This window comes from Suncus etruscus, chromosome 14, assembly GCF_024139225.1.
Source record: "Suncus etruscus isolate mSunEtr1 chromosome 14, mSunEtr1.pri.cur, whole genome shotgun sequence".
Taxonomy (NCBI): domain Eukaryota; kingdom Metazoa; phylum Chordata; class Mammalia; order Eulipotyphla; family Soricidae; genus Suncus; species Suncus etruscus.
In genome coordinates this window covers 97219215-97230023 of record NC_064861.1, presented here as the reverse complement: position 1 = coordinate 97230023, position 10809 = coordinate 97219215, and the positions used below count along the sequence as shown (strand labels likewise).

Sequence of the window (10809 nt, the reverse complement as noted above, 5' to 3'; positions counted from 1 at the left end):
AAAATACCCTCAACCTTGCTGTACTATAACTCCAGCTACTACCATAGAAAACATTTAAAACTCAAATCAGGGCCAGAATGATAGCACAGTGGGTAGGGCATTTGCCTTGCACATGGCTGACCCACCAACCCAGATTTGATCCCCGGTATCCCATTTGGTCCCCCAAGTCTGTGATTTCTTAACACAGAGCCAGAAGTAACCCCTGAAAACAATTGGGTGTGGCCCAAACACACACACACAAAAAAAGTCATCAACATATGGTAAAGTATTATCAAGAATTAACCTATTGGGGCCTGGAGAGATAGCACAGTGGCATTTCCCTTGCAAGCAGCTGATCCAGGACCAAAGGTGGTTGGTTCAAATCCCAGTGTCCCATATGGTCCCCCGTGCCTGCCAGGAGCTATTTCTGAGCAGACAGCCAGGAGTAACCTCTGAGCAATGCCAGGTGTGGGCCAAAAACCAAAAAAAAAAAAAAAGAATTAACCTATTACAGGGACAAGTATGTGTTTTACCCAACCAAGTTGGGTGTATATATACATACCCCCTAAACTCTATATGGTACTCAAGCTGGCCAGGAATAAACTGAGCACAGACTGAAGAATAAACAATGAGCAAGAACATTATAGAAAATATGAAGATTCTCAATTGATTAATAAATTTTCTTTTTTTTTGTTTTTTGGGTCACACCCGGCAGCACTCAGGGGTCCATATGGGATGCTGGGACTCGAACCATTGCCCTTCTGCATGCAAGGCAAATGCCTTACCTCCATGCTATCTCTCTGGCCCCTGATTAATAAATTCTTTTAAAAGTTTATTTATTGGCCGGAGAGATAGCATGGAGGTAAGGCGTTTGCCTTGCATGCAGAAGGTCATTGGTTCGAATCCTGGCATCCCACATGGTCCCCAGAGCCTGCCAGGATCAATTTCTGAGCACGGAGCCAGGAGTAACCCCTGAGAGCTGCCGGGTGTGACCCAAAAATCAAAACAGGGGTCGGAGAGATAGTATGGAGGTAAGGCGTTTGCCTTTCATGCAGGAGGTCATCGGTTCGAATCCCGGCGTCCCATATGGTCCCCCTTGCCTGCCAGGAGCAATTTCTGAGCATGGAGCCAGGAATAACCCCTGAGCACCACCGGGTGTGACCCAAAAACCACCAAAAAAAAAAAAAATCAAAACAAAAAAAGTTTATTTATTGATTGATTGTTTTTTGGGGGGCCACAATTGGCAATGCTCAGGGGTCACTCCTTGCTCTGTGCTCAGAAATTGCTCTTGGTAAGCTTGGGCAACCACATGGGATGCCAGGAATTGAACTGGGTTCATCTGGGTCAGCCGAATGCAAGGTAAATGTCGTACAGCTGTGCTACCTCTCTGGCCCCTGATTAATAAAATTTAAAAACAGAAAGCTCTGATAAAGGCACGTTTAAGTAACATAATGTCCTACTTTGGCCTAAGAATTTCTCTGAGCTGGAGGCAAATGAGAATAAATACAAGTAGAAAGAAGTTGACTCAGACTGACTAACAGTAAAAAATGGAAGGCCTGAGAGTACCAGTTACTTGCCCTGCATATGGCTGACCCAGTTAAATCCTCAGTAACACATATGGTGCTCTCATCCCCACCATGAATAACTCATTAATGCAGATTAGGAATAAACTCTGAGCATTGCCAGGTATAACCCATTACTCCTCCCAAAAAGTTAACATGTTTGGAAAAATAAAGACTCTAAATGCCATTCCTTGGAAAAGTTTACAGCCATGAAGACTGTAAGCAGAAATGAAATACCGGTAGATCTACACAATCAAAACACTCCACCCTCTTTCGCTTTCTACAACTTAGTTCTTGGAAGCCAAAATCATTTTCTTTCCTCACATCTTTACAGTTCTGGTGGCATACCGCTATACACACCAGGCTATAAAGACACACTTCACCTCCTGACTCCTATCACTCAGTTGGCCCAGGTGATTAATAAGACAGTTAAACAGTATATGTTGCTTCTCTTTTGTTCATCAGACAAAGCTGGATAACATACAAGTGTAGAAACATTTAGACTTTTCCCTACTGTAAGAAACATTATTTCATCAAATCATTCATGTTTGTTCAAAGCAATCCATTTAACTAGCCTAACCATGGGGCCGGAGAGATAGCATGGAAGTAGGGCGTTTGCCTTTCATGCAGAAGGACGGTGGTTCGAATTCCGGCATCCCATAGGATCCCCCGAACCTGCCTGGAGCGATATCTGAGCGTAGAGCCAGGAGGAACCCCTGAGCGCTACTGGGTGTGACCCAAAAACAAACAAAAAACTAGCCTAACCATGTAACTAACATATACTGAATTAAAATGCTATTTAGACAATTCAGCAATGTATATTTATAGTTCTCCACATCGATTCCCAACTCAAAATATCTCTAATTCATATTCTCTTCTTGAAACAATCTCCAAACACTGCCTACAACGTAACTTTAAATGCCAACTTAAGTCCAAAATAGTACAGAGGGTAGGGTGCTTGCTTGCACATGAGTAATCCCAGTTCATCCCCATATGGTCCCCAGAGTCCAGTAGGAGCAATCCCTGAGTGCAGAGCTAGGAGTAATCCCTGAGCATCATTGTGTGACCTAAAAACCAAAAGCAAAACAAAACAAAATATGCTATTCAATACTGTCAAATTCTAAGCAGATTAAGTAGAAAAAGGCTGGAACCTTGCATGTGGCCAACCAGGTTTCAATCCACTGCATCCCAAGCCCTATGAGTGATTCCTGAGCACAGAGCCAAGAATAACCCCCGGAAAACCACAAGGTGTGGGTGCCACCACCCTCCAAAAAATTATTAAGTAGCATAGTTTTAAAGACTATAAAAAGTGAAAACGGTAATAGATCATTTAAGACCTAAAAGAAAAGATACTTTTCTCACCCCATGAGCAACAGACTAAGGAAACTTTCCTATGAGCACTAAGAATAAAAACACTAAGAAACACGGGCACGAAGTTAAATGGCTTGAATTCACAGCCAGAGCCATTCCAAAGGATAAAGCGGAAGAGACCATAAAAAGCAGCATGCTCACCAGGATCAGGTCAGTGCAGGCGAGTCTGGCTTCAGGGCAAGGTCTGGAGGAAAAGGTGAGTACCACCAATGGATAAGATCCACTGCTTGTATCTGTGAAGAACAGAGGTAACAGGATAATTAGCCTGGACACACTACACAACAGTATCACAATGCTGGCTATATATCCTAAATTTCTCTCAATGTATGTGGAATACCCAAAAAAATATGTGCAGGTTTTCCCTGAGATATGTTACCATTTCTTAATATAAAAAGAAAAACTTGGGCCCGGAGAGATAGCACAGCGGCGTTTGCCTCGCAAGCAGCCGATCCAGGACCAAAGGTGGTTGGTTCGAATCCCGGTGTCCCATAGGGTCCCCCGTGCCTGCCAGGAGCTTTTTTTTTTTTTTTTTTTGTTTTTGGTTTTTGGGCCACACCCGGCGGTGCTCAGGGGTTACTCCTGGCTGTCTGCTCAGAAATAGCTCCTGGCAGGCACGGGGGACCCTATGGGACACCGGGATTCGAACCAACCACCTTTGGTCCTGGATCGGCTGCTTGCAAGGCAAACGCTGCTGTGCTATCTCTCCGGGCCCCAGGAGCTATTTCTGAGCAGACAGCCAGGAGTAACCCCTGAGCACCGCCGGGTGTGGCCCAAAAACCAAAAAAAAAAAAAAAAAAAAAAGAAAAACTTAGGGCTGGAGAGACAGCACAGCGGTACCTGCACACAGCCAATTCAGGTTAGAAGGTTTCATTTTTCCCCAACTGATCTCTGACGGGGCCGGAGAGATAGCATGGAGGTAAGGCGTTTGCCTTTCATGCAGAAGGTCATCGGTCATCGGTTCAAATCCCGGCATCCCATATGGTCCCCCCGGTGCCTGCCAGGAGCAATTTCTGAGCATGAAGCCAGGAGTAACCTCTGAGCACTGCCGGGTGTGACCCAAAAACCACAAAAAAAAAAAAAAAAAAAAAAAAAAAAAGAAATGCAGCTGACAATCACCATGGCTTTTACAGTAGTGACCATCACCTGACTGAACTCCACTGACCACTGAGGATCACTCTGCATGTCATTCACAAAAAATAAAACAAAAAGGTGAAGTTGGGGCTGGAGAGATAGTGGTGCAAGAGGCCAGTCCAGATCAACAGTTTAAGAATCCAGAAACAGGTGTAGCCAAAGTCCACTGGTAATCAAAGCTTGGTGACCCTAGTAAAGTATACTGGGCAAAACATGGCCTGGAACCAAAACTGGCCAGAAAGCACGGAGGCCTGGCTCCAAAAATCCTTCTCAAGAGCCCGGAGATGCAGAATTCCAGGCAAACTACAAGAAGACTTGCTGAGAGGAGGGGAGGCTGGGCTCCTGCAGGGAGAGACTCTGCAACTGAACAAAATCCCAGAGCCTGAGCCCAGCTCTTCTCTCTGGCTCTCATCAGTCCTAGGTTTCCGCAATCCTGAGGGGAAAGGAGGCGGATGGAAGGAGAGTGAAACATCCCTCGGCCCAGGCGGCAACCCCTCTCCTGCCGCTCCACCTGAGCCAGCCAGGGGACCTTGTTCCTCTGCAGGTGGGGATCAAGTCACACTCGTCTCGACAAGTGTCAAAACAGGCAGCTTTCTGGTCTGGGGACTGCGCAGCTACCGAGCTCCTGCTGGTTCCCGGTGGGGGACTCCCAATTGTCCGGGGGGTGAGAACGCAGCTGCCTCGGTGCAGCCGAGACGCCCCTAGACGCGCTCTCGGCCTCGGCCAGCTCTGCAGGGAGGAGTCCCTCCCTCCCGGCCCGAGCAGGCACGGACACGAGGTGGCTGGCCCGTCCACCTCTCCGGCCAGGCCCTGCGGGCACGCTCCTGGGGCCACGCCAAGTTCCGGGTCCGAGTGAAGGCCACTCGCTGGGCGCAGAGCACTCGCCTCCAAACGGCGGCGGACGCGAGCTGGGCCGGCGTCTCGGCCCGGGACGGCGGGAGCTGAGGAAGCAGCAGACACACACGCCGGGCAGGACGTCCGCGGCTCCGGCCCCGAGGAGCGAGCACGGGCAGGGGCGGCCGAGCCCGCCGCGCCCTCCCGCCTTCCCGCGCCCTCGCCCTCGCCCTCGCCGCGGAGCCGGGGACGGACCTGGGCGCCAGGCCGCGGGGCTGTCGTCTCGCTCGGCCGGAAGGAGCGCCCGGAGGCGGCCGCCGGAAGTCCCGCCCCGACCGCGAATGCAGGCGGAAGTGGCCGCGCCGGGCACTCATTGGCTGCGCCGCGCGCGGGGCATGCCGGGCCTTGGAGTCCGCGGAAGCCCCGCCCCTCCGCCCCGCCCCGCCCCACCCGGAACTGAGCGCCGAGGGCCCGGAGGGGTCAGGGTTCAGGTTCGGTCTGTGGCCTTTGCAACCATGTGGGCATGCCGGGGATCGAACCCCGGTCTGTCCCGGTCGTCTGCGTGCGGCAGACGCCCGACCGCCGTGCATCACTCCGGGCCGCGTCCACCTCCCCTAACACACACTGCCTGGGCGTCACACGTTGCTTCATGCGCAGCCCAAACACACCGTCTGCGCGAGAACCGGGGGCGACCGCTCGGGACGCGGCAACCGGCAGCCGAGGACCCAAGAAAGATGCCAGCGAACCCACGCGGTGTTCCAGGCTTCGGACAGATACGGTTCGCCTGAGCATGTGACTAGGACGATTTTGGGAAACTTTGGTTCCGACATGTGCTTCTCCATCACTCCTGAAATGTTCTTCCTGGGGTCGGAGAGATGGCATGGAGGAAGGGCGTTTGCCTCGCATGCAGAAGGATGGTGGTCGAAATCCTGACACCCCATAGGGTCCCCCGAGCCTGCCAGGAGCTATTTCTGAGCAGACAACCAGGAGTAACCCCTGAGCACCGCCGGGTGTGGCCCAAAAACCAAAACAAAAAACAAAAAAAAATAGTAAGAGGGATGGAGCAATAGCACATGGTGTAAGGCTTTTGCCTCGCACATGGCCGACCCGGGTTCCATCCCTGGTATCCATGTGGTGTGGCCCCAAAACAAAAGGGCCAGAGTGACAGCACAACCTTGCATGTGGCGAACCCAGGTTTAATCCTCACCATCCTGTATAATCCTCAGAGCCTGCGAGGAGTAATTTCTTTTTTTGGGGGGTGGGCCCACACCCGGCGGCACTCAGGGGTTCCTCTTGGCTCTGTGATCAGAAATCGCTCCTGGCAGGCTCAGGGACATATGGGACACCAAGGATTGAACCACGCTTCTTCCTAGGTTAGTGCATGCAAGGCAAACACCTTACCGCTTGCACCACCACACTGGTCCCTGCAAGGAGTAATTTCTGAGAGTACAGCCAGGAATAACCCTGGGCCATTGGTGTGTGACCAACCCCCCAAAAATAACAAGAGCTATGGGAACTGCTAGGTAGGAAGAGGTAAAATGGTTTTCACTATTTAAAAAAAGTGAATTCTATTTGGATATAGCTTTTGGTAGATAAAAATCACAAAGAAACTATGGCATACTGAATTGATGTAGGTATTCTGAGTTGCAAATGCAACATAATAAAGAGATTTCCACACATCAGATAAAGTACACATTTAAGAAGTTAAAGAGGCAATTTCTTCTACTGAAAGCTTTCTCACATTCACTGCTTTTATAAGGCCTTTCTCTACATCTACATGAATTCTGTGGATGTTAAAAAGCCACCTTTTTGTTAGATATCCTCCAACACCTACCACACTCACAGGTCTTCAATGTAAGGACCTAAACTTAAATGTCACGGAATGCCTGCCCACTTTCAAATACTCCTAAAGCCTTTCTTTGGGGTGAACATTAGAGTGACCACTGATATTGGAGGTATGGATGTACAATTTTGCAAATCCCCTGCACTACAATGCCTTTCACCATTGTGACTTCTCCAGTGTTCCTGAGGCTGGAGCTGCGGCCAAAAGATTTCCCACATTAGCTGCACTCATAAGATCTTTCTCAAGTGTGAACTCTCTTGCGTTTAATGAGGCTGGAGTTTTGGGTAAAAGATTTTCCACCCTTGGTGCACTCATAGGGCCTCGATCCAGTATGAACTCTGGTGTTTTAAGAGACTGGAGCTTTAAGTAAAGAATCTTCCACATTCTCTACACTCATCAGCTTTTCTCCAGTGTGAACTCTCCAATGTTGAAGAAGTGCAGAGCTTTGGCTCAAAGATTTCCCACATTCATTATAGTAATACGGTCAACGAGGCTGAAGTTCTGAGTAAAGCATTTCCCACAAGCACTGCATACTAGGGCCTCAAACCAGAGTGGACTCTATGATGTTTGATGAGACTGGAGTGGTTAGTAAAGAACTTCCCGCATTCACTGCACTCGATTGCCATTCTCCAGTGTGAATTCTCCGATGTTTTATGAGGTTGGACTTATTGTTAAATAATCTCCCACACTGATCACACTCATGTGGCCTTGCTCCAGTGCGAACTCGGTGATGCTGAATGAGGCTAAAGCTCTGCCTAAAGGACTTTCCACACTCCCCACATTCAAAAGGCTTTTCTCCAGTGTGAACTCTCCAGTGCTCATTGAGACTACAACTTTTGCTAAAAGATTTTCCACACTCACTGCACATGTAGCATCTTTCTTTTGGGAGGACTCTGGAGACGAGCACGTGTGTAGTTGTGACTGGACTCTTTCCTATGTTCTGCAGAGCCAGAAGGATTTCCCCTGTGTATGGCTGTCCCACACTCACTGCTCCTGTCCACCTTAGCTCTGGAACATGTAGACTACTTCTGCCAAAAAGCTGGAGTAGCCGAGAGCTCCTTCAAATAGGTTTTGTTGACAAACTGAATTGACGAATGAGGCTTTAACCCATTGCCCTGCAGCCTTCCTCCCCGCTGTGCTGCTTCTGCTGAAGTCTGGCACGGAAACACAACTGCTTCTCACATGCTTCAATCACACAGTATTTCTTTCCACAAGACATGCCCTGGTGCTCACTCAAGTGAAAATGTTTCTCAAGCCTGGACTACACACCTCCCAGGGGCGAATCTTCTGTACATTTGCCTCAGGAGTGTTGACCTGGACAGTCCTTGTACAGAAATTCTCTGCCTAGTAGGTGCCTCCTCATCCTCTGCTTCACACCAACAACCTGAAAGCAAGAATGACTTTGGAGGTGAGATAGCTACCACCTTAAATGTGCATTTAGCAAACCCACAAATAAGCCTACAATATTGTTTTAGGAGAAGACAGTTGTTTGGGGGCCGAAGCAATAGCACAGTGGGAGGATGTAGGCCTTGCACCCACAACCCAGGTTCTATCCTCAGCATCCCATATGGGTTTCCGAGACCACCAGGAGTGATTCTGAGTACAGAACCAGGATTAAATCCTAAGAACTGCCAGATGTGGCCCCCTTAAAAATAAAAATGTTGTTCAGATTAAGATTGGGGCTTCTGGGGCCCGGAGAGATAGCACAGCTGCGTTTGCCTTGCAAGCAGCCGATCCAGGACCAAAGGTGGTTGGTTCGAATCCCGGTGTCCCACGTGGTCCCTGCCAGGAGCTATTTCTGAGCAGACAGCCAGAAGTATCCCCTGAGCACCACCGGGTGTGGCCCAAAAACCAAAAAAAAAAAAAAAGATTGGGGCTTCTTAACAGAACTGGGCTTTAAACCATACAGAACAAAGAAGGCCCTACAAAACAAAGAACACAGCCTCGTGGAGGGATATTAAGTACAATTTACTCTCTACAAACTAATTTCCAAAGAAACTTTTTCACTAGTGACCTAAAACAATCTGTTAAGACTCAAGAAAATATGACAAGGTAGCTGGTGATTCAACTTGTTTGTTTTGGGGCCATACCCAGCGGTGTTCAGCGGTTACTCTTGGCTCTGCACTCAAAAATTACTTACTGAACTATCACTCTGGCTCCTGGTGCTTGAATTATTTAAACACCAGTGAATGGGCCAGAGCAATAGCACAGCAATAGGGCATTTACCCAGCAAGTAGTCAACATTGAAGAGAGCCCAGTTCAATTCCCGACATCCCATATGGTCCTTGAGCCTGTCAGGAGCGACTTCTGAACACAGAGCCAAGAGTAACCCCTGAGCACCACCGGCTATGACCAAAAGAATATCCAAAAAAAGTCCAAAAAAATAAAAAATAAACACTCGTGAAGAGATTGGTGTTGGAAATTTGGACGCCTGAAACTCAATCATAGTTATCTTTGTAAGTTTGATTAATGGTGATTCAATTAAAAGTCTTAGGAGCTGGTGAAATAGCACAGCAGTAGGGTGCCTGCCTTGCACGTGGCTGATCCAGGACGACCTTGATTCGATCCCTGTTGCCCCATACGGTCCCAGAGCCAGGAGTGATTTCTGAGCGCATAGCCAGGAGTAACCCCTGAGCATCACAGGTTGTGGCCCAAAAAGAAAAAAAATGTCTTAATTGGGGCCGGAGTGAAACCACAGTGGTAGGGCATTTGCCTTGCACACTGCCGATCCAGGATGGAACAGAGTTCAATTCCCAGCCATCCCATATGGTCTCCAGAGCCTGCCAGGAGCGATTTCTGAGCACAGAGCCAGGAGGAACTCCTGAACACCACCAGGTGTGTCCCTATCCCCCCAAAAACAATTTTAACTAACTTTTTTTAAATTAAGAATACTAGGGGCCGGGTAGGTGGCGCTGGAGGTAAGGTGTCTGCCTTGCAAGCGCTAGCCAAGGAAGGACCGCGGTTCGATCCCCCGGCGTCCCATATGGTCCCCCCAAGCCAGGGGCAATTTCTGAGCACATAGCCAGGAGTAACCCCTGAGCATCAAACGGGTGTGGCCCAAAAACCAAAAAAAAAAAAAAAAAAAAAGAATACTAAACAAAACAAACAAACAAACAAAAAAAGAAGGGACCGGAGAGATAGCATGGAGGTAAGGCATTTGCCTTTCATGTAGGACAGTGATTCGAATCCCAGCATCCCATATGGTCCCCCACACCCCGTGCCTGCCAGGGGTGATTTCTGCGCATAGAGCCAGGAGTGACCCCTGAGCGCTGCCGGGTGTGACTCCCCCCCAAAAAAATTAAGAATACTAATACTTTTAATAGTGCGTATGTAGGGACCAAAGTAGAAAGCACAGCAGATGGAGAGGTTATAAATAAGTGAGGGGGACTAGCGTGGCACTACAGCAGTTACGATGCTTGCCTTGCATGCACAGCAAACCCAGGTTTGATCCCCGAAATCCCATAGGGTACCCCGAGTCTGCCAAGAGCATTTTCTGAGAGCAAAGCCAGGAGTAACCCCTTGAGCACAGCTGGATGTGCCCCCCCCAAAAAAATAAAGAAGAGAAGTGAGAAATCAAAACTACCCTACAGGCCCAGAGGGAGCTTTGCCGCCATGTCTTCTGGGGCCAGAGTGAGCGCCCTGCAGTACTGGGGAAGCAGCTCAAGCTCAAGGCGCCCTGGAAAGGATCAAGGCCTCCCAGGCTGCTGCAAAGCTTCAGCAGTACTGCATGCAGAACGCTTGCAAGGACGCCCTGCTAGTTGGTGTTCCAGCTAGAAGCAACCCCTTCCGGGAGCCCAGACCCTGTGTTTTACTCTGAAGACCGTAGAGAAGTTTTCCAGTGCATATTAGGAATGGCTGCCTCCAAGTCTCAAGAACACACTGATCTCTAGTCAAATTACTTTAAGATATTTCAGACATTTCCTATGACTTAGACCTAGAGCCAGAATTATACAGAAATTTGCCCGAACCCTGACCCAATAAAACTAGAATGGATTTAAATAACAATGATTTGGATTTTGCCCCTTTTGGGGAGGGGGAAAAGGCTATTACTCTGTCCTTAAGACAAATAACTCATCACTAAAAATTCCA

The 10809-nt window shown here is 48.8% G+C and overlaps 1 pseudogene; it reads left to right on the top strand.

Annotated features, from left to right (window-relative positions):
- Positions 1–10332: 10332 nt before the first annotated feature.
- On the top strand, positions 10333–10537 carry LOC126028077 (guanine nucleotide-binding protein G(I)/G(S)/G(O) subunit gamma-10-like; annotated as a pseudogene).
- Positions 10538–10809: the final 272 nt, after the last annotated feature.